The following is a 27,395-nucleotide window of genomic DNA, read 5'->3' as shown; positions in this document are numbered from 1 at the left end:
AACGTCTTTCTTGAGGTGCATTTATTGGCATGCATGTCTCAAACACATAATAATATGGCTACCATGGGTGATCTGGTCATAGCTCTCTATGGTTTCATTCAGTTGTTGGATTTAAAGCATGGCTTGGATGTTTGCTTAGTGAGTCGTTAAAACATTCTGAATTATCTGCTAGCAGCCTTCTGAATGATGAGGAAGGCTAGTTGTTCGTGACATGTAATTGGAGAACAGTATTCTAACATATTCTTCAAAACAGTCTTCTCTTCAAGTGGGGTGACAGCACCCCAACACCTCAAACACCAACATCTTATACAGAATCCATTACCTTCAGACTATCCCTGCTTTTTAATCCAGCTTTGTCTCAGTAGAATGAAGCATACAGATAAATGTCTTGTGAATATGGGATTTATTCCACAAATAATAGAATAATTGCTAAGGAAATTTAAATATACATACATATCTGATGCATGCAGTCTTTATTTTGCCATATCTGGGTTTGCTAAATGTTCATTTAAATAACATTTAGTAACATTTTCCAAAATACAACATTAGTAAGTATGTATATCTATTTAAATAGTTTTTAATGACAAGAATTTTTATTCATTGAAACAATGATATTATTTATTGCATTTTCTTGGTTAAATTGTCTTATCTATAATAGATTTACTTAAATCCAGATTATAGCAATTTAGGTTATCTGATCACTTTGGTCTGATAAACTTGAATTTTAAATTTTATTATTGAGTTTGTAATCATACCTCTCAACATCTTAGCAGAAGAGTCATTGACAAAGCTAAAAATAATGAGTGGAAAGTTGCAAAGACCCAAAAATATGGACAGATTTTAAAACCTGCTCTTATATACACTTAGAATTTTGCTAGAGTAACATGTTTTGCATTAACATATATTTTCTGTAAGATATGAAGTCTGTAACATAAATTTATGTCATTATTTTTTCATGTTTTGCATTAACATATATTTTCTGTTAAATATGAAGTCTGTGACATAAGTTTCTGTCATTATTTTGTGACTTCAATCCTTAATTACATGCCAGAAAAGAACACACATTTTATGAGTAACAGAAATAAGATGCAAAACTCTGCACATTCTGTGAAATTCTGTTCAGATAAGAGGTGTGTCTCCTTCCTTTGATACATCATACTGGGTCTGTGAAATTCTCCAAAATCTTTTCTCTTTTCCTCTGACATTCATATTAGCATCAAGGAGATTTGGACAATTATAAATATTTATTTATGTATTTATTTATTTATTTGAATCAAAGGATAATTTCTTAGTCAAGCATAGGCGCCAGAACCATAGAGTGAGGGGGAGGGAGCACCCCCCCACACACTTTTACAGCTGTAGAGGGAGGAGGACCCAACAGAGGACTCATGTGTGACGCTAACATGAATTTGAACTGTGAGGAAAAACTATGCTTTTAAACACAACCTGCTGCCAGAGTCAAGGGCATGTGTTATGTGCTGTGCTCTGTTTATTTAGCTGCTTAGCTGCAAGATATTGTGCTCCATTTGTTTATTTAGCTGCAAGATCTGTTTATTTAGCTGCTTAGCTGCAAGATCTGTTGTTTATTTAGCTGCTCAGCTGCAACGTCTGTTTATTTAGTTGCAAGGTCCATTTGTTTATTTAGCTGCTAGGTCCGTAGGTTTATTTAGCTGCAAGGTCCATTTATTTAGCTGCTAGGTCCGGTTGTTTATTTAGCTGCAAGGTGTGTGTGTGTATAAAAAAGAATTGCCCAGACTCAAACCCTGTAACTTAGGTACAAGGGCCTGCATACTTTACCCCATACCACCACTGAGTTAGCTCACGATTAGCTACATTTTCACAGAATATTTGGCTCATACTTTTAGTCTGTTCCTCTTAAAATTTGTGTTTTTCTGGCAAATCAGTGAGAACAGAATTCACTAAATAATGATAGCCCTTTAGGTTTGTCTTCCTAACTTTTTAGGAAATGCATGGTAACACAAAACACTATTTACCAACTTTCTAAGATTATACAAGCAATATTTAAAATGTGTCCCTGGTCCCCCCCAAAATACATTTTGGATTTTTCCAGATTTCTTTTACTGTGAAATTGAAAAGTTTAGCTGTGTCAAGTGGATGGTGCAGTGGTAGTGTAGTTGCCTTGTAACTAGAGGTTCTCTGGTTTACTTATCAGTTTGGGTGCCTTCTGTGTGGGGGTCTGTATGCCCATCCTAGGTTTGCTGTGGTTTTCTCCCATGTTGCAAAGACATGTGTCTAGAGCATTTCTCCCTGTGCCTCTGCTAAAAAATGGCTTTGTTTCAAGTTGGGGCTTTCCTGGTAAACAAATGTTAAATAAGTAAATTTTACAAGGTGCTGAGAGCTTCAGAGGAAGAGAAGTTTAGTGCTGCTTATTCCAAGTCTGCTTGCATTGTTAGTAGGACAACAGGTAATAGCCTTCCTTTTAATGCAGAAGGCTGTGGGTTCTACTCCCACAGTATGCAGATGGATTGCTGATACTGTACTGTGTTGTACTTTAAAGGGAGTGGATGCTGCAGTCCTGTGAATGTCCTCCTTTGGAGGAGTTATCCAGTAACTATGAACCTGTTATCCATTTGCCATCCATTCCCTATTGCAATATTACTAGCTTAACATTTTTTAATGTAACATTGGCAATTTATTCTTCAAGGGCAACAGCCACTTTATTTGTAGTTGAATCAGTGAAATATAAAGTTGCTTCCTAGCACCAACCTCTTCATTAGTTAGAGATCCCTTTAATGTGGAATTATTTAGATGAGTTACTTCTGCAGGGATTTTGCATATTTACTGATACTGGTGGATTGTAATGACAGACTTTTGAGTGGCCTTTTATGGCTGAAATTTTCTGAAATGGGTAGTTTTGTCATTATTGGTTCATACATTTTCTTCCATTGCTTACTAGACGACTGTTCAAAACTACAAATTTAAAACATTCTAACAACCGGTGCTGTATTATGCAAGGAATATAATTTAATACAATCAGGAAGGTGAATCAAAGAATGCATACATGTATGCATGGTCCTAAAAATGTGTTTGAAAACAGCCCAGAGGAAAGTGTGAAAGGTTCAAAATCATAGGCAAATTTTAAGCTTTACTCTTGTTACCAAAGCAATGGATGAAGGTAAAACATTTCACACCATATTACCTTGACCTGGCCAAGCCTTTTGACACCATCCCCTACTCAGGTGTAGTACAAAAGATGAATAATGTAGGAGCAAACACTTACATCACCAGCTGCATTGCCAACTTGGCTCACAGGATGCAGGAGATCAAAACAGGGGAAGAGACCAGTCACCAATGGAGTCCCCCAGGGTTCGGTGCTGAGACTTTTTCTGTTTGGCATATACGTTTCAAAAGTAAAAGGAAATACCAAAGGGCTTTGGCTGGCTAAGTTTGAGGTGACTGCAAGCTAGGAGCAGTTATTGAATCCCCAAATGACTTAGCCACCATGCAGGAAAGTTTGTCCCAAATAATAAATGGTGTCAAAATCATGACAATGCCACCTGAGAACTGACCCAATTGTTTGGCATTTGGGAAGTGCACAGTGACCTGAATTTTGACCAACATGTGCCTAAAGTCATAAGAAAGTCTTTCTATATTACACAACCTATAAACAAATTGATTGTGACTAGATTTAGAAATGTTGTTGTCCCCCTTTACAAAGCTCTCATTAGGTCAATCCATTTCGTATAATGCCCACTTTGGCATGTATCTGTCCAGCCTCATGAAACAATTGGAATACCTTCATAGATACCTTATTAAAAGGATACAAGTCCTAAGAACTAGGTCTTGCATGGACCACCTCAAAGATGTACTACTATACTCAGTGTCCTATAGAGTGCTTAGAGGTGACATGTCTGACATACAAGGCATCCTCTAACCTAATACAGACGGACCTACTGAACATCAGCAAGTCAAATGACATCAGAAATAGTCCAGGTATCTAAACTGAATGCTGTGGAAAGATGGATATATATCACAGAGGCTACCACTGCTGCAGAGCAGACTATCTATAACAATAAAACAATACTCATCCGTCCATATTCAAATGCAACTTGGATCTAAGGATGGGTAATACAAAATGTACTCCAGGATTGCCCTTCATGCCACTAAAGGATAGAGGCAGTTCCTAAATGCTGCATCCCTTACATGGGCCCCCTCAAATTATCTATGGTATGATCACAGTTATTCTCACTAGGGTTAATATACAATTATCAGCCATGGGATAGGTAAGACCAATCAGAAAGTGTTCATTCAAGCACCAAAAGGGAATTAGCTAAGCTTAAAATGTCCTCCAAGTGAACCTATGTTGTGGTAGAAAATAGTTATAAAAAATTGCCCTTTTTAGATCACTAAGTGCCTCTCTCACCCTCTACCCCCCCCCCCCCCCAGTCTTCAACAGCTTCCAATGATTCTGTTTATTTGTGACAATTTATAATAAGCAGGATGGCTTTTTTCTTTGCTATGAAATATTTTTTATCTGATTAATGTGCAGCCCAAAATGGGGTAAAATGACTGTTTCATTTTTATGGTGACTCAGTTCTGAAAGCACAATACATCTATATAATAACTACAAGGTAGAGATGCATTGAGACAGAGAGGGCTAATGGCATAAGTACTGTTGAAAAAATACATCAAATAAAAGTGTATATAACTATCTTGCTTTTAAATTGTCAGGCAGTCAGTACTTTAGACAGTATATTATGTAAACGGCAAAACTTTGAGGGTGGAGAATATCCTCTGAGAAGAAATCCAGGGGAAAGCCTACATATCAAAGAAGTGAAAGTGTTACAGTTTTGAAAACAGGGGCTTTGGCATTAAGTTACCTGGCAAGCACCTTAAATCTCTCTCTCTTCCAGTTGCCTACTGTGCAACCCAGAGAAATTCTTTTAACTTCCATGCCTCTACAGATCTTAGCTATAAACGAAAGATAAACATGCCAGTAGGGTGTGCCTTTCTTCACAAAATGTATTCATTTTTAAATTATCAGTCAATACCATAACATATTAAGCATTACTTGTTCAGAAATCTATAAACATTCATCATACTTATCTATCTATATGTAACAAGGTCCCTACCTGTCACATAATGCATATGTATATTATACTACTCCCTATCACTTTATCTATAATATCTCTGCAATGCGCCCATTCCATCCTATTTAAATTGTCTGATGTCTTAATATCTCTCTGATTAGCTTGATATTATTTCTGCCACTGTCGGCTTTAACTAATAGCTGAAATCCACATTATACATTTGAATTCCCATGAATACAATCTCTCAGCTTCTTTCAAACTATACATTGTGCGTTCCAGTAGCTACAAATAAATTAATAATACTGTATCTATTTCCCATTTTATCAATATGGTCAATTGGAGTTTTAGGTTTATGGAACGACCAGGGACTTTAGGGTTAAAAACAGGGAGAGGAGTTTTGGGTTAATAGAATGATTGAGGACTTTAGGTTTAGGGATGGAGAGTGAAGTTTACACCACCTATTCCCAGTAATACACCAGCCCGATACTCCATCCTCATTACTTTTACTCACTCCTTGAATGTTCCTCTTGCCTTAAAGAAAACATAAGTTTCTGTACCTTGGTAACCATTAGTTTCCTTCTTTCTTTAGAATTAATGAACCTAATGTCCTGAAAACATACTATATCTTTCTCTCCTGTTACTCTAGCACAGTTTTTCTTCTCTTTTCTAATTTACAATATTCACATTCAAAGTTAATTTCATCCAACTGGATCTTTCTTTTGCTTCATTTCTTTGTCCTTTTTCTTTTGCTAATTATCTAGACTGTTGTAGTCTTGCTTTATTCTTGTCTCCATCACATTCATCTTCTGCTCTAGAACTTTCTGATTCTTTCTGCAGCACATCACCTGTTTTCATCACACTTTCTTGTTGCACACATTCCATATTAATATCCTCCATATCCTCATGGATCTAGTATTTTTCACATTATACATCGCTTAATATTTCTTTAGCAATGCTATTTCCATCTTCATCCTCATTAATTCCATGCATCTGTTTAATATTACAGGCCATCTAAAAATTAACTACTTAACCACATCTTGTACATTCTGAGTGGCATTTCTACTAAAATATGCTTTATGTTTTATTTTGTTTTATAAGCTGGGGAAATGAAGTGGCTTGATGACCCTTTCAGCTAAAGCCTAGGCCAGTTAGGCAAATACAATGAATAAAACAGACATCAGAACATAAACATTACTACAAGTATAAGAATACAATAAATATCAGAATATAAGGATCACTAACAGACGTCAGAATGAGGACATTGTTTCAAGTATAATGAAGAGAACAAAGAATAGAATGTAAGCATTGCTGATGTATAGCAACAATGTAAAATACATGTCCTACACCGTATAGAAGTAGAATACAGTAACATTTTCAGTAAGAGAGCGATTACATACTATGTTCTACAAAGTCTAATATGGATGTGGCAATGGGAATTCCCTAAACTTATAGAAGTGCACACTGTATGTGCTCAAATATATATTCATATAACTGAACCATATTGAAAATAGAAAGTATACTATTTAAATGACATTTTTTTCGATATACTTAGATCTGAGCTGAAGAAATTGTACTTGGCCTGTACCCTGGAATTGTCAATGATTATATGCATCAGTAACTGCATAATAAGAAGCTGAATATTTAATTGAGTTTAATTCAGTGCAAAACTTAAATGGGGATTAATATATGTTGAAATTTCAATTGGCTTATCCTAAATTATTGTAATTAAATTAATAACTATGCTGAAGCCTATAGTAAGGGGAGAATAGCTATATCCTTTAGATATATATGCTGAAGTTAGGTGAATATGGTACCTGAGTATCTAGCATCCCTAAAGCAACTGTATTTGTATTCATTTTTCTAGGTGAGATTTAGCTTTTTCTTGAATGTTATATTATTGAGTTAACTCATGTTTTGGGAATAAATTTCCAACAGACAGTCATTGCATTTGGGAAGACTTTTCATTAGTAACAAGTTTGTAAGTGAGTGTCCGTAGAAATATAGCTTCAGATCCTCTAAGAGAGTAAGTTTGTTCCTATTTAAATAATCTACTTCTAAGTTGTTATGTAATAATTTGTGATGTTAGGGTATTTAAGAGTAATATGGACTTAGCTGACACTGTCAGCCAATGATATTTGGAAAGTGAGGTACAGTGGTAATCTTCATTGTTAGAGAGATGCATAGATCTGAGGATTTCATTTCTTGAAGTTTCAGTAAATCAGAGGTTTGGAGAGAGACCATAGAAAATGATGGACAGTGCTTAGTCTAACCTAGACAGCCATGGGTTAACTATGATAGCACTTTTAGCTTCCAGTGTTGGGCCTACTACAAGAGCTCACATGCAGCACAATTGTTCACTATCACTTACTCTAAACATCAAGTGCTCTAACCCCCACTAGGCCAATCTTACTTAACTATTTTGCCAAACCAACAGCTGACCATATTAAACTGTATAGCACTACCAGAGCCCTAACTCCAACCCTAAAACTCCCACCCAGTTTTTAACCCAAAATCCTCACTCTCTAACTTTTAAAAATCCACGTCCCTTGCTAAACTTAAAATCCATTATTGCTCCCTAAACCTAAAACTCCACTTTCCATCCCTAACCCTAAAGTCTGCAATCATTACATTACCTAAAAGTCCTCACCCTGTCCCTAGCCCTAAAATCCCTAGTTGCACCTGAAATCTAACTCTAATTCCTCTCCCTCTCCCTAAAGCTAAACCTACAATTGGCCCTTAAACCTAAACTCCCCTCCTGCTCTCTACCACTAAAACTTCCCTCCTAGTCCCTAACCCTAAATTATCTTCCTGTTCCCTCACCCTACAACTCCTGTCCCACTCCTTAAACCTAAATACCATGCGCAATCACTGTCTGAAACATTTATCTACCCTTTGACCCCCTACCACTCCTTTCCCACTTCTGCCACACTTACCTTGCTCAATCTTGAATACAACTTTGGGTAAGTTGCAGAAGTTCCTCTCTCACTCTCTCTCTCTCTCTCTCTCTCTTTTTCTCTTACTGCATGGCTGTCACACATTGGCTGGGTACATATATGAGTCTGAGTATGAGTGGCTGCCTATGTAAGTTACATTATGCTTAAGTACCCAGCTTTCAAACAGTGCCTGTGACTTGGACGCATGTAGTAGACACTCCAATGTACTGAGCCTGTGACTCATTGACTGTTATTTATTTGTGGGGTGCAAAGGAAAAACTTGGGTCAAGTGTGATTCTTACATTTTCAGGGATGTAGTTATGGGTAAGAAGATCCTGCGCGATCATACACTATGATAGTCTCTGCATTATTAAGACACTAAGGAGAATTGAGTAACATTAAGTAGGTTTCTCTTAAGTGACTGAAAGTGTAGTTGTTATACAATTTCATATTACCCTGAAGTCCTCCTACATTTCATTGGAAGTCAACTGTAATCTTTTTCCAGATTTGATAATAACAATGTCATTGATATAAAGAAGACACTTTGTATCAGGTAGATCCCGAGGCAGATCAATGATAAGCACTAATAATAAGAGTGAGCAAAACAGAGACCCCTCTGGGACTCCAGTGGATATAGAACTTACTTCTGGTTGGGTATTATAACCCATTACTGTAAATGTTCTATCTGATACAAAGTTTTGTTTTAGTAGTCTGGTATTGTGCACTGTCTCAACAGCACATTTCATATGTAGAAGGAGAGCACTAGGACACTAAATCCAGAAACACATGAAGTGCCTTCACTGCTCTGAAACAATATCTCTGCAAATACACATATATGTTTGTGTTCACTAGGAAATCATTTCTATATGTTCCTAGGTTCCTAGGCAACTGCTAGGCAATCTGCCTACAGACCATTATAATTCTAGCCAATAAACAATATTCAAATGTTCTCTCCAGCCTTAAATGGTTCTTATGTTGTCAGGGGCCATTAATGGGGAGTTCATAGCATTTGAGAATACTGAAAGAACAGCAGAATATCTGTAACTTTGCGTGGATTCATATTTGCACTAAATTTATCATTTAAGATATTAGCTATTTCCTTTGTTTCAAAGTGGGCAGTATTATTGTGGATTAGCTCTGAACATTACTGGGAGTTAGTTCTGCACTTCCTTACATAATTATAGAAAGATTTGAAGTTATTTTTGCTTTCAGTGTATAGTTTATGCTCATATTCAGCTTTGAGCTTCCAAGCAGTTCCCTTAAGCTCTTTACCAGTTTGCATGTGTCCTCTTAAGGCAGGTAGAAGGAAACCTCCGATGAGGACCATATGATTTCTTTCTGTTGTTATACAGTTTACTTACATGGGTATTCCACCATAGGTGGTTTGTTTTTAAAGTTCTCATCGTATTTGGTGCTTATAGAAACTACCTTATCAACAGTGGGAACAGAGGTCAGAGGCATAAGTGGTAGCTTTATGAGTGTGGTCATCAACAGAGGATTATAGCAACATTTATTTAGGTCATCATGTAACTGAAGGAGGTTTACTTTTGAGAAGCCATTAAATACACAGATATTTGCAGGATACGTACCACCAGATCTAAAGTAAAGGTCACTGATACATGATCTGATTTAATAAGGGAAGATGAAACATAAAGAGGTGTGCAAGTAGGAACTATATTCGTGATAACAAGCTCAAGTGTATTTGGGCCCCTATTAGGATTGTTAACTATGGGGTTATCATTTATAATATTATATAAATAACATTTATTATATTTATATGTTATAATGTCAAGAAAGTGTTGAACATAATAAGTACTGGTGGTGTAGGCCAGCCAGTTTATTAATAGATTCATAAAGTCTCCCAAAACGTGGGTTTAAAAGGCATTTCAGCTTAGGTGTTAAGGTAGCTATTATGGCTGGAAGGGGCCATAGATGGTGTTCTGTAGGTAGCCATATAGGAATAATTGTTTTTATTTTGGTGAACTGGACATCTAGGAACTCAAATGTGTGTCCTGATAAATCAGTCATGAGGTGGTGATATGACTGGCACATGCTGACACTCCCCCACAAATGCCAGTAGTTCTGAAGTCATGAAAGGCACTAAATCCAGAAACAGATGATGTGACTTCACTTCTCTGAAACAATATCTCTGTAAATACACATATGTATTTGTGTTCAAATTGCAGGAGGGCCTGAAGTCTCTGGCAGTGAGTACAGCCACTTTGATGTGCTCCAGATTAACATTACTAGAGATGGCATGTCCGACAGATGGAGCATGTGTGTGTGTGTGTGTGTGTGTGTGTGTGTGTGTGTGTGTGTGTGTGTGTGTGTGTGTGTGTGTGTGCGTGTGTGCGTTTATGTGTGTGTGTGTGTGTGTGTGTGTGTGTGTGTGTGTGTGTGTGTGTGTGTGTGTGTGTGTGGGTGTGTGTGGGTGTGTGTGTGTGTGTGTGTGTGTGTGTGTGTGTTGATCCATAATCTCTGCCATACTGAGTTTGTGGATCAATTCACTCAACCTTGTGTACACAGATGCAAGGTAACATCTACAAACAAAGCATAAGGAAAATTTGCCTGATATGCTGGATATATTTCCATAATTTGTATAAATTTCTTATTAAGTCACTCCCAAAGATAGGCTATAGGTCTGCAGGGGCTAACACAATCAACAAACAGAAATAAATAAATGCATAAACATATAAATAAATAAACAAACATTTCTAAGAAACCAAGCAATCCTTTATGCAAATAATTCTAAACCTGTACTTGTTTAATATTTTAGTTCTGAAAATGAGAAAGTACAGCTGTGTAAGATCTTCCCATAGCAGATGTCTTTCTTTTCACTGTTGCAGTATTCATCATGTGGGATCTCCTGCTAAGGATAGCCCAACGAATGGCCAGTATACCAAAGCATTTACATCCTCCTAGTATCATGTCAGATGCTCCCAGTGCAGTGATAGGTCTTAAATGTAACATACATGCAATCAATATTCAGAACTGAAGTACCCCAGAAGAAATAGAGTAACCCCAGGATAAAGAAAGATGCATCCAGGAAGGAAGCAGAAGGAGAAATAGGGCAAAAAAGGAAAAGACCCCTCAGCCAGCAGAGTGTTCCCAATGGAAGAAAGAGAGCAAAGGGGGCAGGAAAGAGGGACTGAATACTGCAAAAATGAAAAGAAGGACATCTGCTGTTATGGTAAGATTTTACACAACTGCACTATGTCCTTCCATATCACTGTTACAGTATTCATCACCCACGGGAGAGTACAAAGGCTACTATAGAAGATGGGAGGAGGAAGGCACAAAGGAAATCTCTGGCAAATCCTGTCCTGGCTCTGGAAATGACATCCAACTTATAATGGTCAGTAAAAGTGCGGACAGAGGACCAAGTAGCAGCCTCTAGGATGGATATAGTATCCAGACCCTTGAAGGAAAGCCCCAGTGGTGGCTATTGCTCTTGTAGAATGAGATCAGACTTAATCAGAAAGCTGCTTCTCATGAAAAGAATAACAAAAAGAAATGACCTTACAAATCCAGGAAGAGATAGTTTGCTTAGAAACTGCCAAATCCAATGTCCTGGGATGAAAATAAACAAAAAGCTGCCAGATTTGTGGATAGCCTTTGTCTTATACAAGTAATATCTGAGCTGTCTATCTAAACTCATTAGCAGATTGTGGAGAAGGAAAAAGGAAGGGAGCTGGATAGACTAATTAAGGGACAATAGATTGACCACCTTGGACATAAAAGAAGGATTAATATGCAGAGACACCCTGTTTGTATAAAAAAATAAAAAGAGAGGACCCACCATCCAGAAGTTCCAAAACTCTCTTAGCTGAAGTAGGAGCCACCAACAGAACAGTGTTTCAGGTGAAATGGTGTAAGGAGGAAGAAGTGGGCTTGAAAGGAACCTGAATCTGCTTTTCAAGGACAAAATTAAAGTTCCAAGAGGGAGAAATACATTTTCTTGCGGCCTAATTTGAAAGATACCTTTAAGAAATTGTTTGATCTCAAACTGGGCGGCCAATTGTGGATTCAAGGGCAGACAAGCAGAGATTGCTGACAAGCGAGCTTTAACGCAATAGTATGGTAAGCCAATATGCAGCAGTTCATACAAGTAAGAAAAAAACAGAGGAACCCCTATTGAGAATGGATCCCAGTGACACTTGAGACACCAAACAGAAAATCTCTTCCGTTTAGCCACATAGTATTTTCCAGTAGTGGGTTTACTAGCCTCCTGCAAAATCCTAAACACATCTTCAGAAATGTGGTGTCTACAAGGGATCAAAACCCCATCACTCACAGTATCAGTTGAAAAGTGGATAACTAAGGGTGAATGACAGACTCTTGGTTCTGTGTGAGAAGATCCATCTGGTCAGGTAACTTGTGATGATTGCCCCTGGCCAGGTGAATAATCATGTGTAGGACCCTGGGAGGCAGAGTGAGAGGAGGGTAAGCATCTATATTTTCCAAGAAAAGGACTTATCATCTACTTTCCAAGTCAGTAGACTTGGAACCATGGTACAGGATTGAAGAAGTTGCCTGCTCAGAGGGGAGGCACAAAGATCCATTTGAGAAATACTCCACCAATGTACTATGTCCAGAAACAGTTCTCTGTGAAGCAACTATTCCTGAGGTAGTGTCCTGGACCTGCTGAGAGGGTCTGCCACAAGGTTGTGTTCTGAAGGGATGTAGACTGCCTGAAGGGTTATCTGATAGTGGATAGCAAAGTGCTAGACCTGAAGGGATAATCTGAAAAGAAGATAAGATGTTGTGCCACCCCCCCCCCCACCATTGTTGATGTACCACTTGACTGTGGTATTGTCTGTAAAAACCTTTAGGGGGCCTTGAGACCAAAAACAATGGAAAGCCTGAAGAGCAAGAATGAGTGCCCTCTAAGTTGATGTGCTCAGACTACTGATGAACGGACCAGAAACTTTTAGTCTTCAGATTGTTGGACAAGGTTCACCACCTCTGATTGGAAGCATCTGTGAACAGCTCTTAAGTAGGGGGAGGAGTCTGAAACAGCAGACCTGGGTTGAGGGAGAAATGCTGAATCTATTAGTGAAACTCAAGTTTGACACAAAGAATTAAGGGAACTGTAAACTCCAGAGAGTGTCAATGCTGGAGCCAAACTAACTTTCAGTACCATTGAAGCTTCCTCATATGAAGCTTGACAAAGGGAAGCATGGGAATGGTACATGCCATGACCCCCCCCCCTCCAGGGTCTGAGAAATGTCCTTGCAGGAATGAGGAAAATGTGATGCAGAGACTGGAAGTAGGTTATCAGAGACATAACCTTGGGAGAAGGAAGACAGGATAATATTGGGATGGTTTGTATTCTGCAACCCAGAAAAATGTGGTCTTGGGAAGGATTCAAAACTGAATTCTTGGGAATGATGGTGAATCCATCCCTGCACAGAAGCAGCATGGTAACGTTTAGATCCTGATGAATTCTGGAGTGGAAAAAAGTCTAAAAAAGCAGGTCAAAATGATATGGGAATGTCTGGATCTCCTGAAGCCTGCAAAAGGCTATGACAGGGCCAGATATTTAGCGAATACCCTTGGAGTTGTACAAAGACCAAGGGGCAAAGCAGAGAAATGAAAATAAATGGAAGAAACAGCAAAATGTAAAAACATCCTGAAGACCTGGTGAATGGGAATATAAAGATAGGCATCCTTTAGGCCTAGGGAGACCACAAATACCTGTGGAAGCAAGATGGAAAACAGAATCAGGTGAGCCAGCATCTAGAATGTAGGAATCCTTAGAAAGGCATTGAGTAAAGAGAGGTCTAAGATAGGTCTTCATGACCCCTCCTTCCTGGAACCAGAAACATCCTGGAGTCAAATCCTGTTCCTCATTGCAATTTTGAAATGAGTTGGATTGTTCTCTCTTCCAATAGATCCTGTAGGACCCCATAAAAGTAAGGAATTTGGACTGGAGGAGGTTGAGGACGATCTGAGAAGGAGGGAAGAGATTTCCATAACATAAAATAACTATGCCGGATAAAGGAAAGTATCCAATACTCTGAAGTAATCTTTTGCCAGACAGAGAGAAACAGGGAAAGCCTGAGAGAGAGGAGAACCTGGCTGAGGGAAGGGGGAGAAAATACATCAGACAGAGGCAGATTTGTCCTGAAAAGGAGTCTTTTGAGACTTTGAACTCTGAGTGGGCTTATCAGAAAGCATGCCCTTAGGAACCCTTTTCCCATTAAAAAGCTGACAAGGTTGCCTATGAATAAAGCCAGATTTAGAAGGATAATTTTGCTGACATTTGGGGATAGGAGATACAAATATTTATTTACAGTCCTGCATAAATTTACCTTTGTCTTGTAGAGTCTTAAACAGGTCAGCAGCTGCAGCACCAAACATATTTTGATTGTCCAAAGGAGCATCTAGGACCTTGTCCTTATTATCATCAGGTAAGGCCTGAAGGTGAAGCCAAGAGTGCCTCTTCATAACTGAACCTAAAGCAGCAGCTCTAGAATATGCATCAGCTGCAACGGAACTACATTTGATAGAGTTGTGGGCTACCTGTGAAGTGAAACTTAATAAGGAAAAGGCAGCAGTCCTGGTTTTCAGAGTCAGGAATGTCTGAAACAACTCACCCAAGTTGAGACAAAAGGGCCAGAACATACCTGGTCATAAGGATAAAAGCTTGGATGGCTTATCAGCAGAAACAGAGGCCACAGCAGGTTCCATAGAAAGACACTTGTAAATTTACTTAAAAGCCTTGTTGAAAGTTATATCTTTTTAGGAGTAACACCAGAGGATGGTAAGAATAAGGTAGTGTCTCCTTATCTCTACTTTTTGGCAATCTCTGAATTCATAATTTTACTGAAGATGGCTTGCAGGAGATATATATGTATATAAAATGTATATAAAAATAGAGAGAAAGCTATATATTTATGTGTGGATAGATAGATAGATAGATAGATAGATAGATAGATAGATAGATAGATAGATAGATAGATAGACAGATGGAAAATTAAATACTGGGTGATTTCAACTACCCTGCCATTAACTGGCAAAACTACTCATGTACCTTTGCCCAACGGTTCTTGGAATTCATAAATTCCAATGCCCTGGATCAACTAATCCATAGTCCCACCAGCGGCTCCAATATCCTAGACCTGGTCATTACCAACATGGGAAATCGATGCTCCACACCTATGGTCACCCCCTCGTTGGTCAGGTCAGACCATAAGCTAATCACCCTTAACATCCACATCCCACCCCCACCCCCCAGTAAGGAAACCTTCATAAAAAAACTTCTCCAAAGCCAATTTCATGCTACTCAAGTCAGAAGTTACAAACTTCATGACACCCATGCAGACGGGAACTGAAAGTTCGACTGCTGAGTCCTACACTAAGGCACTGTACGAGCACATCCACTCATGTATGAATTGTGCCATCCCAAATAGAACCAAGATGCTCTCCTCCAAAACAAGGAAGCCAATCTGATGGTCCCCTGCCATAAACAAACTTTGCAACAAAAGGAAGAAACTGGTGCATTAAAGAGGAAAATCCCTGGATGCAAAAAACTCCCTTAGCAGCCTCAGTAAGAAGCTGAGATCCCTCATACAATCCTCCAAAGCTAGTTACAAAAATAAAATTGCCAAAGATTCCAAAGACAACCACAAGGCATTCTATAACTATGTCAAGAATCTAAATGCTAATGCTCAGATCTCCTCTTCAACTTCACCCCCCTCTCACCCCCTAAATGGCCCATCTCAATACCGGAAGATTGCCAAATTTCGGTAATAATGGCCACACAGGTAAAAAACGCACTCTCCAAAGCTAAGAATACAGCATCCATGGGACCAGATGACATCCCGGGCTGTGTACTACATGAACTACAAAATGAACTGACACCTCATCTAAGTGTAATGTTTAATCATACTCTCACCTCAGGCTTCATGCCCACTGAGTGGCGCACAGCTACATTTATCCCACTCCACAAAGGGGGATCCACCTTGGATCCCGGGAACTACTGCCCCATCAGTCTGACGAGCTTGATCTGCAAGGCCATGGAACGTATTATCATGGAACTTATAAACAAAGACATTGGCAACCTTAAAACACTGGGCCCCACCCAGTTTGGGTTTGTGAAGGGCCGATCTTGTCTCCTGAACCACATTGACTTCTTTGAATCAGTCTCCAGAGCTGTGGACTAGGGTAAGACAGTCCACACAGCCTATCTGGACCTCGCCAAGGCCTTTGACATCACCCACTCTGGAATCATAGATAAACTTACTAAGCTGGGCATTAATCCCTACATCACTTGATGGGTTGCCAACTGGCTTAATGACAGAACCCACACTGTAAAAGTAGCTGACTCCAAATCCGGCTCCAGACAAGTGACAAGTGGAGTACCTCAGGGTTCAGTCCTGGGACCTCTCTTGTTTGGCATCTACTTCTCTGAAGTACAGACCAACACTAAGGGACTCTGGCTAACAAAGTTTGCAGATGACTGCAAACTGGTAGCCATTATTGAATCCCCAAATGATGTTGATACTCTACAAAATGGCCTTACAGAAACAGATGTTTGGTGCCACAGCCATGGGCTCAAGCTCAATGCCAAGAAATGTATAGTTATCCCCTTTGGGAAAAAACATGTACCCATGAATTACCACATAGGTGGCAGTACACTAAACACCGAAAGTGTGATAAGAGACTTAGGGACACAGGTGGACAGTGGTCTCATCTTCAATAACCACATTGCCACAACAGTCAGAAAATCCTTCTATGTGGCACACCTCATCACTAAGGGCTTTTCATCCAGAAAAAAGGGGGCATTGTCCCACTGTACTCATCCCTCATTAGACCCATTATAGAATACAATGCCCCATTTGGTATGTACCTCTCAAGACATCTGCAACAACTGGAAAGGCCACAGAAATACCTCACTAAAAGAATCACAGGTCTAAAGCAGATGCCCTATGCTGACCGCCTTAAAAAACTCCAGCTATATTCTGTCGCATATCGTCTACTCCAAGGCGATCTATGCTTAACATACAAGGCCATGTCAAACCCAGAGCTGTTGGACATGCTACACTTAAAGAAATCCCAATCTCTCAGAGCCACACGCTCCAGGGATCTAAACCTTGTCATCACAATAAACAAAACATGCTGGAGGGATAGGTTCCTGACTCAGAGACTCCCCAGACTCTTGAATAGATTGCCCATACATGTCAAGCAGAGCACCTCTTTGGCCTTCTTCAAAAGGAACCTTGATGACTGGATGGGAGAAAGGAAATTCACCCCAGGGATCATGTCAGTCGGACTGCTAGACAGGGGTCCAGGGAAGTAAATAGTGTGGGAAGAAATAGCCAGGGAATTGCTATGGCTAGGCTTGTATAGGCCCTAGGGCTGATAGCCTAGTACCAACCTATGAACCTATGAACCTGCGAACCTATAAAGCAGGGTCTGTGCACAAAACTCTCATTAAAATAACTTCACAGTATTACAAATTTGAAAAGAAATACAGGTTGTGGCGAATGGGTATTCTGGGCTACAATGCAAAATTTCATGAAAATTCTGTGTTTTTCTAATACTCAGATAATCCATATTGGGGATTTACCAGTATTTTTCAGGGAAAATGGAATATAGTCCGGATTTTCAATGAAAATTTGGCTGATCTGCAACCTAACCACCATGATTCAATTTGACTGAAAACTGTCATTCCAGTATTATACAGTCCTATCAATTCTTAAAATGGACATGGAGGTTACTCCCCCATTATACCCAAAGACTACAATTCAAACGGCACATTTTAAACATAATGCAAGATTTTTTAAAAATACATTAAGGTGACACATATATACCCTGTTTTTTACTGGATACATATAAAGGGTTGTGCATACCTATCTGAGATATTAGACAAATAGTCTCTGGAAATGGTGGAACTCCTAGTTGATTCACCTACAAGATGAATATAAGAAGATGCAAAATATTAAGGCCAGGCAAAAAAATAATACATTATCCAAAGATATGCAAGATATGAAATATAAAATACAAGATATATTGAAGAGAAAGACAGAAACTGCACTTGATTACCTGCACCTCCAGTATTACGAAATACCTTCATGAGTCTACTCCTGATTAGCAAGGAAGTGTAGAGCATGCGCACAGCAAATCCTACTGCTTGCTGCCTCAAATGATAATAGTGAAAGACAACATTAGATGAAAGAAGAAACATTTTAGCTTTTTAGGATATACTAACAAAACCTTTATACTGATCTTGACACCTATTCTGTATACTCATCTGATTTGTTGATCACAAAATTAAAAATGTTACCTCTCACCCAATTAGCCAAAGAGCAAAAAGCATACCTGACTGCTTTATTTTCCAAAGCAGAACTTATAACAGCAATAAAACATCATAAAACAAATAAGGCTTCATGGGTGGTCTCCTTTCTGAATTATATAAAGCTCTCCCTTATTTTACCGTAGATCTATTATTGAAAGCCAGTACAGCAGTCGTGAGAGATAATTACATTCCCCCAATCATGGAGGCATCCCATTATTATACCTTTTCTGAAACCAGAAAATGGCATCTGCCTCTGCTAACTACCACTCAGTTTCTCTTCTAAAACGTGCATAGCAACATATACATGACAGTGCGAGTTGCACACCTTGATTCATTCATCCCATGTTTAATTCAGGCTGATCAGGTTGCTTCATTAAGGGCACAGCAGGTTGGCACAATATTTTTAAGTGTGGCTCAATGGCTAGACACAGGATATTTGTTGCAGAAACCCTTCATGTCCCTGGATGCTGTAAATGTTTTTGACAATGCTTAATGACCATACCTTTTTCAGATATTAACTTCATTCTGATTCCCAATGGAATTTGTCAAACTCTTATCCTCAGTTTAGCAAAGATCTACAGCAGCAGTTTGTATAGGTCCATACCTGTCTCAGTCCTTACCTGGTTTTAAAGGTGTCAGGTAAGGTGTCCCTTAGCCCCTTTACTTTTCTTTCTCGCCATGGAACCAGTCAATTTAAGAAATATAATGCAGGAGCCACCTGATGAAATACTCAGCAATCGTAAGAGAGAGATGGAGTTCCACTATCTGCAGAAGATTTTCTACTTCTTTGAGTTGATCCACCAGCTAAGATACCAAAGTGCTGGTAATCCACTCACAGGATATAAAATAAATCCCTCAAAGTCTTTTATTTTTTAGGTCAAGCACCAACTGGATCTTTCAACAGACAAAATCAGTATGGGTTCATAATAACGTTCCTGTTCCTCACCTACTTGGGTGTTCATCTGGCACTGAGCCTACAAGTGACCAGAGATTATGATGTACATCTTATAGATAAGACAATAGAAAAACATCTTGAGGACTGGGATGCTTGTATCCTTTCACAAGATCTTAAAGTAGTGCTTACAAAAATGATTTGTTACACTAAAGTGCTATATATATATATATATATATATATATATATATATATATATATATATTGCAAAGTTTCTTAGTGAGAATCCCAGATAACATTTTTAAAAAGTTAGATAAGCATATCCTAAATGTTTGGTCCTTATCTATCTGCAAAGGTCCTAAAACAGTTTTCTAATTACCTAAACAACTAGGGGGGTAAGGTTGCCAAGTCTACTTATAGCTTATCAAGCCACTTTACTATGGTGCTATACTGACCTATACATTCTAAGATTCTCTTTGACTTGGTACAAACTAATATTAGAGGCATCAGATCCCTCCTCAAGGCCCTCCTCTTTCATCTCAATAACTTACTTGTCTCCACTCTGTTAACTTTCTTATATGCCTTTGCTATGATACATTTTAAACACTAGAAGGATGTATGGAAATCCCGGAACCTTAACACATTGTATTCCAGTTTCCATAAATTTCTTAAAACATATCATCCCATTGGAAGCTTGGTTTACGAGAGGCTTATCCTATATGTTTCAGATTTATACATGCGCATCCTTCCAGACATTTGAAGAAATCTCTCAACATTTCCGTTGTCCACAGGCCCATTCTTTTCACTGCGTGCAAGAAAAGGACTACTTATATCCTTTGTTGGGGACATCCCAACTGACTATAACTGAAAGTTCCTCTTTGTTCCAGTTTTTAGTACATTGATAGACAACAGCGACATCAAAATGGTGAAAATTTCTCAACTTCATGAATTATCGATAAGATTACAATATGATTTAAAAGCAGAATACAATGATTTATTTTCTGGATGAATAATAGTACAGTCCTCAGATACTCATCCTACTATTCTTCTGAGGTCCCCTTCAGTAATTATTTTCTATCTGAAGTGGAGAATATTTGCCTGGAAATGTCTTCATAAGTTACTTTTAATTCCTGATTATATAACAAGGTTTACAGATGAATCACAACCCCAGTGCTGGCAGTGTTACAATATGGGTTTATTGCCCTCTTGGGAGCATATATTTTGAAGCTGTGATGAAATGAAACAATTTTACAAAGATTTTTGGAATATAGTAGCTAGGTTTGGCTATGTCAAAGCGCAAACAAAGAAAATGTTTTTTTTTTATAGTTTCTTCTAAGTAACTCCTACAATTAAAATACTGTATACCATGCCCTTAACTATGAAAAGCCATCACCGGACAAACTGGAAAAGTCCTAGCCCCACTGCTATAGCTGCATGTTGACAGATTTGTCACAGTATTTACAGAGATGAATGGTATATATACTACGTGGAGAGGTACAGCATCCAAATTCTTTGTATATTGGTCTTCTTATGAATAATTGTTTGATGTAGCCCCTCCCACACAGGAGTGAGAAATGTTATATGGACTACTTTAACCACACTTGTAATGCTGGCCAATGTTTGGAATATCTGGCAGAAGGCTGTGATATAGTTACATCTTTAACTTTTTAAAGATGTTTTTACTTTAAACCCTGGGCAAGTTCTATTTTTCTGTTTTCTCTCTTTGCCTTACTAAGTTCATATTTGGTAAATATATTTCACTTTATAAACTGTACTCTAGCAGCAATTTTTCCAATATTCTAAAATATTGCACTTTTATTTCATCCTTTTTATCTATTATTCAATATGATATAACTACATATAGATTCCATTTTTAGTCCTTATGCATACTCAACAATCAATAGTCATTAGTGTTCTTCAATTTATCTGATGTGCTGTATTATGTTGGTATTATCAAATATTTGTTGAGAGAATGCGTGATAAAATACTAAAAGAAGTATTCTTTACTTTTATTGTCAAATTACAGAAGTTTGATATTAAGAATTATAAGCCTTGACAAGATGTGTTACTTTTATTATATCTTAAATTATCTTATATTTTACTTATAGATACAGTGTACAAAAAAAAGAAAAGATCTAAGATGGAGTTGCTCACATCACTATAATTAAGGCTTATGTCCATAGGTGTATACCAGACTGATGACCACAAGGACCTTTTTAAGCATAGCCATGCATCCAAAATCTCTGATGAGCTCTGATACCCTTCATAAGTGTAAGCAGGTGCTTGGGAGATGAAACATTTGCAAACAGGCTGCCTGTGTTCATTAGAAACATAGGTGCCAGACCAGGGGTGAAGTTCCTGCTCCCCATCCAATTATCCAAGTTACACTTGAATTGTGTTGTGGAGGAATTCTGTTTTACATGGATGGTGAGCCTGTTCCAGAGAAGGGGTAGTCGCTGGGATACATACCTGTCGCTCCATCTTGAGTAGGACTGGCTATAATCATGACAGGAAGAGGTATTACCCAGCCCTTATCAATTATACAAAATCTTGTACATGCAAAAACAAGTGTGTTGAAAAAGAGTTTTGATGAAGATGAACAGAAAAATAAAAATGAAAATGAACTGTCTTGTGGTACTTCAGAACTGAAAAGCTTGCTACTGTAAAGTCAGAAAATGCTTCAGAGATAGTGGCACAGGTGTGCAAAGCAGCTTGTAGGGACATAGCAGTGATATTTAATAGGCAAGATGTTTAGTTTAAAGTAGATACTGGTGCAGAATGCATCTTGCAAAAAACTAATTTTGAAGTTATATGTATACATGGTTAGACTAGTCTGGTTATGGAGTGCAACCATTATGTTTGAAATTGCTGGCTTGTTTGTTCAGTCTTTTTTTTTCAAATAACTGCACTTAAAGAAGTGAATTATCATGTTTTGCATCCTATATGAGAAGGGAAGAATGGTTACATTAATATACATTGTGAAAGCAAAAACACAGGTGTTAAAATTATTCACAAGGAAAATACATAGGGAATCATTCACAATGAGAGAGAAGACATCTCAGACACACAGGTAAGTAGTAACAGCAGCATTATGCTAATTTATTTACAGGTGAAGGAAGCCTGTCAGAAGAGTATCACATACATATACCCAATGCAGTGCAAATGATTCATGTTACAAGAAAAAAAGTCTGAGAAGTAAAGCTGAATAAGAACTAAAACAAATAGAAAGCATATGTGCTAATAAGAAACAATTACAGCCAACAAGATGGGTGAGCGGTATGGTCACTGTTGCAAAGAAAGGCAATATTTTGCAGTAGTACTGATCCACGAGATGCGGTGGTGGTGCTGCGGTAGCGTTGTCACCTCACAGTAAGATGCTGTCCGGTTTGATTCTCAGCTAAAGTGTCTTCTGTGTGGAGACATGCATGAATGGGCGTACCTTTGTTGAAGGTTGTGCATCAGGGCTGGTAACTCGGCACGTAAAAATCAACTACCAATCATTAGCGGACCGGAGTTCCGCTGTGGCGACCCCTAACTGGGAAAAGCCGAAAGACACAACAACAACTGATCCACTAGATCTGAATAAAACAGTTAAGACAGAAAACATTACCTTCACCAGCAACTGAAGAAGAAGTAGTCTTTAGAATCCCAAATGCTAGGACATTTCCAGGTAATGGTAGACCAAGAACGCTCCAAACTGTGCACATTTAGTAAACTGCTAAGAAGCTTCAGGTTCTTTAGACTGCTGTTTCATAGCCAAAGATGTCCAGAGAGCTGTTGCCCATGGCATTAAAGGGTTGGATGGTGTTGTAAATATTACTGATGATCCATCAGCATGGGGTCAGACACAAAAACAGTATGACAATAAACTGGTAAGGATGCTGAATAGAACAAGACTGTAATATCATCCTATATACGAGCAAATTTAAAATCAGAGTGGTAAGTCTGAAACACAACAGACATGTTCTATGGGTCCGAAACTTGATCCAGAAAATAAATAAGCAATTATCCACATGATATCCACCACTGATCCCAGGAACTATCGACCTATTAGCCTGATGAGCCTGGTCTGCAAGGCCATGGAACATATCATCATGGAACTCATAAACAAAGACATTGGTAACATCCAAACTCTGGATCCTTCCCAGTTTGGGTTTGTGAAAGGCAGATCATGCCTTCTGAACCTGATCAACTTCTTTGAGGCAGTCACCAAAGCCGTGGATGAGGGTAAGGTGGTTCACACAGCCTATCTTGACCTCGCCAAGGCTTTCGACACCATCCCCCATTCTGGAATTATAGTTAAACTCACTAAACTAGGTATAAATCCCCATGTCACAAGATGGGTTGCCAACTGGCTCACTGACAGAACCCACACTGTAAAAGTTGCAGACTCCAAATCTGACCTCAAGGCAGTGACAAGTGGAGTGCCACAGGGTTCTGTCCTGGGACCTCTCCTGTTTGGAATCTATTTCTCTGAAGTACAGGCTAACACAGAAGGCCCCTGGCTGATGAAGTTCGCAGATGACTGCAAACTAGGAGCCATAGTCAAGTCCCCAAATGATGTGGACATCCTACAGAAGGGCCTCACTGAGACAGATGCCTGGTGTCAGAGCCATGGCCTCAAGCTCAATGCCAAAAAGTGAAGTGTCATCCCCTTTGGTAAAAACTCTGTACCCATGAACTACCACATAGGCAGCAATCTACTTAATACCGAATGTGTGATAAGAGACCTTGGGACCCAGGTGGACAGTAGTCTCTCCTTTGATAGTCACATTGCCACAGTAGTCAGGAAGTCCTTCTACGTGGCACACCTCATCATACAAGGGTTCTCATCCAGGAAAAAAGAGGTCATTGTTCCCCTCTACTCATCACTCATTAGACCCATTATAGAGTACAACTCCCCTTTTGGAATGTACTTCACAAGATATCTGCAGCAGATGGAAAGGCCACAGAAGTACCTCACAAAGAGGATTACTGGCCTCAAACAAATGCCCTACACTGACCTCCTCAAAACACTTCAGCTTTACTCCATAGCATATCGCCTACTCCGAGATGATCTCTGCCTAACATATAAAGCTATGTCAAACCCAGAGCTGTTGGACATGCTACACCTAAAGAAATCCCAATCCCTCCAAGCTACATGCTCTAGTGACCTAAACCTTGTCACCACAATAAACAGGACATGCTGGAGGGATAGATTCCTGTCCCAGAGACTTCCTATACTCTGGAACAAGCTGCCCATCTACGTCAAGCAAAGTTCTTCATTAGCACTCTTCAAGAAAAATCTTGATGAGTGGATGGAAAATAGGAAATAAACCCCGGGGATCACTTCTGTGTCTCTGCTGGACAGTGGCACAGGAAAATAACTTTCTTGGGTGGAGTAAGCTATGGTACCTTGCTGGCTAGGCCTACGTAGGCCCTTGGGCCGATAGCCTAGTACCTACCTCTGAACCTATGAACCTACAAGGCCAGATCACAAGAAGGCATTACAGATTTTTCTAGAAATGATGTAGTATCTTGCAAATTTGTACATAACATTTTTGATATGAATATACCTCTAAGAAAGCTGGGGCTATGAATAAAACAAAACTTTTGAATTGCTATATAAACTTATTATAGATGCTGCTACATTAAATATCATTACTTGACTAATACAATATAATAGTCTCATGGGTAGTTGCCAGTCAGTGTGGTATTGGAGCTGTGATCCTGCAAGAAAAAACTCAGTTGACACTAGGGCAAGAGTATTTACAAATTAGCAAAAGAAATATGCTCACGCTGAAAGGGACTGTTAGCAATTGTATGAGGATGTGCAAAATTCCCTGGATGCACCTATATTAAAAATGTTCAAATGAAAAGGGATCACAGCCCTTGCAAAGCACACCCACAAAGGCATTGCACAAGACTCCTCCTAGATTGCAGGGGATATTCCTTAATCTACAGAAGTATTATTTGAATGGAATAGAGACAAGGCAGAGACCCACACATACTAGATATATTAAGTAGAGGATGTTTACCTGAGAAGCATAAGAACTGCAAGAAGCAGGGAGATTCTCTGCGTAATGTCACAGTTACCAATGACAGAAGCAAAAGGTTATTTTCACAGATACACTTGACACTGACAAAGAGATAGAGCCACTGAAATATGTTACAGTGAACGGATGGCCTGAGCAAAATTAATCGTTAAGGAAAAATAAATCAGACTTTTTTTCACAGAAGGAGATAATTTATGTCCAAGGTTTCATGTTCAACGTAGAGTAAATATTCCTAATCAGGTGAGAAAGCAAACCTTGAAATGGTACTTGACTCACATCTAGGATTAGTAAAGAGCAAACAAACAGTAACTGATGTATATTTTTAATATATAGCAGGAAAATGTCAAGTGAGACAGAACGTGTAGTGCAGAGTTAGACAAAAGCATGTGTATCATAACAGCAATTCCAAAGAAGAGATGATAGCATAGCAAGTGTAAGATCATCAAAGAAGCAGTGCGAGTGCAACTTTGTAACAGTTCAGCAAAGACAAATATCAGTCTGACAGCATAACAATTCTTAAGGCAGGAGATCTTGATATTCACATATCTGATAATGGCCAAAAAATGCACAGCTAAGGAATTTAGAAGATTGTTTCATTAATGGGAGCTCAGACATGCAACCCCCAGATTTACTAATCTTCCGTGTAAGACTAGATTAGTCTTGCATGGAAGCACCAGTGTAAAATTATGATGGCAGCATGTCATGCATATTAATGAGGGCACGCTGCCTCAACTCTAAAGCTTACACGGATCATGGACGAGTTTAGGGAGCATGTCGGACTGCCGAGCAGTCCAAATATCCACGCCCCTGCAATGAAGAAATGCCGCAACTTCCTATTTAAATGAGCGAGTCCGCTCATATGTGTACAATTTAACACTACACTCCCCCATATGATCAACAACTAACAGAATAAAAAATAAAAATAATTTTTTTTATCTTCCGATATAGCTGCGCATAGTTGCACGGGTTTGCCCGGGTATGCCCATTGCTTAGCTACAGTTACAGCAGCTTAGACACCAGAAGAGGATAACAAGAAAAATATATGCAAATTAAGCAACATAATGATAGCATAGTGGTTAGAGCTTTCGCACAAAGAGGAAGCATTCCCAGTTTGGGTCCCACTACTGCATATTCCATTTTCTGTGGGAAATCTGTACATAAAAACATTTTCTGACTTTTTTTATGTATAAGATTTGTAAAAAGCATTGAAATGTTAAATTTAGTAGTGCATGAATTATATATATGAAGGTGAAATGTTTATGCATTCTGAGGCATGAGTACCTTATTTTAAGCAATATAAAGCACTGCTAACCACATGTTACCAGTACTGAGCATATTTAAATATATTTGCGCATAGCTGTGCAATGCTAAGGAGGAGTAACACAGGTTCACCGCACGTTACTGCTGATTACCTTCACGCAACTCCACGCTAACCAGTGCAATGTCGGGCAAAGTCGTGCAAAGTCAGGTAAACACGCTCACACCTGCTTTACTGTTCCTTAACCAGTCAGTTCTGCCCAGCAGGAAAATAAAAAGCAGTGACAGGGCTCAAACTCAGGATACTGTGCACTATAGTCACAGTACTATTACCTTCGCACAACTCCGCGCTAACCAGTGCAATGTCAGGCAAAGTCAGGCAAAGTCGTGCAAAGTCAGGTAAACACGCTCACACCTGCTTTACTGTTCCTTAACCAGTCAGTTCTGCCCAGCGGGAAAATAAAAAGCAGTCACAGGGCTGGAACTCGGGATACTGTGCACTATAGTCACAGTACTTAACCACTAAGCCATGATAGCATTTCACAAACATGCACTTTCAACAGAGATATATCTATCAAAGGGATTTTAAACATTGCCAACATCAGCTACGCAGACGTGCCCACAGCTAAGTTTTTTCAAAATTGGCCAATCACAAATAAGTGCAGGAAATGAGGCATATTTACTCTCCACAGGCATGAATACTTGCTATAACTGGTTGCATCTTCCTTCTGCAGTCAGCATGGCTGGTGTAGGTGAGGGCACTCTGTTTAGAGTGCAATGCTGGGGCACCCAGGAGTCCAAAATTATGGTTTGGCTCCTCGTCCACAAACATGAGCAAAGAGTCCTGCAGGGCCAGTACCAGGATACTAACATAAAACAGAGCCCTGGAACAGTCTTGCCCGTGATCTCACCAGTGCCACTGGT

The sequence above is a fragment of the Protopterus annectens genome, chromosome 9.part0 (genome assembly GCF_019279795.1).
Source record: "Protopterus annectens isolate FY-2018-M chromosome 9.part0, PAN1.0, whole genome shotgun sequence".
In the NCBI taxonomy this organism is placed as follows: domain Eukaryota; kingdom Metazoa; phylum Chordata; order Ceratodontiformes; family Protopteridae; genus Protopterus; species Protopterus annectens.
This window is presented reverse-complemented; position numbering follows the sequence as displayed.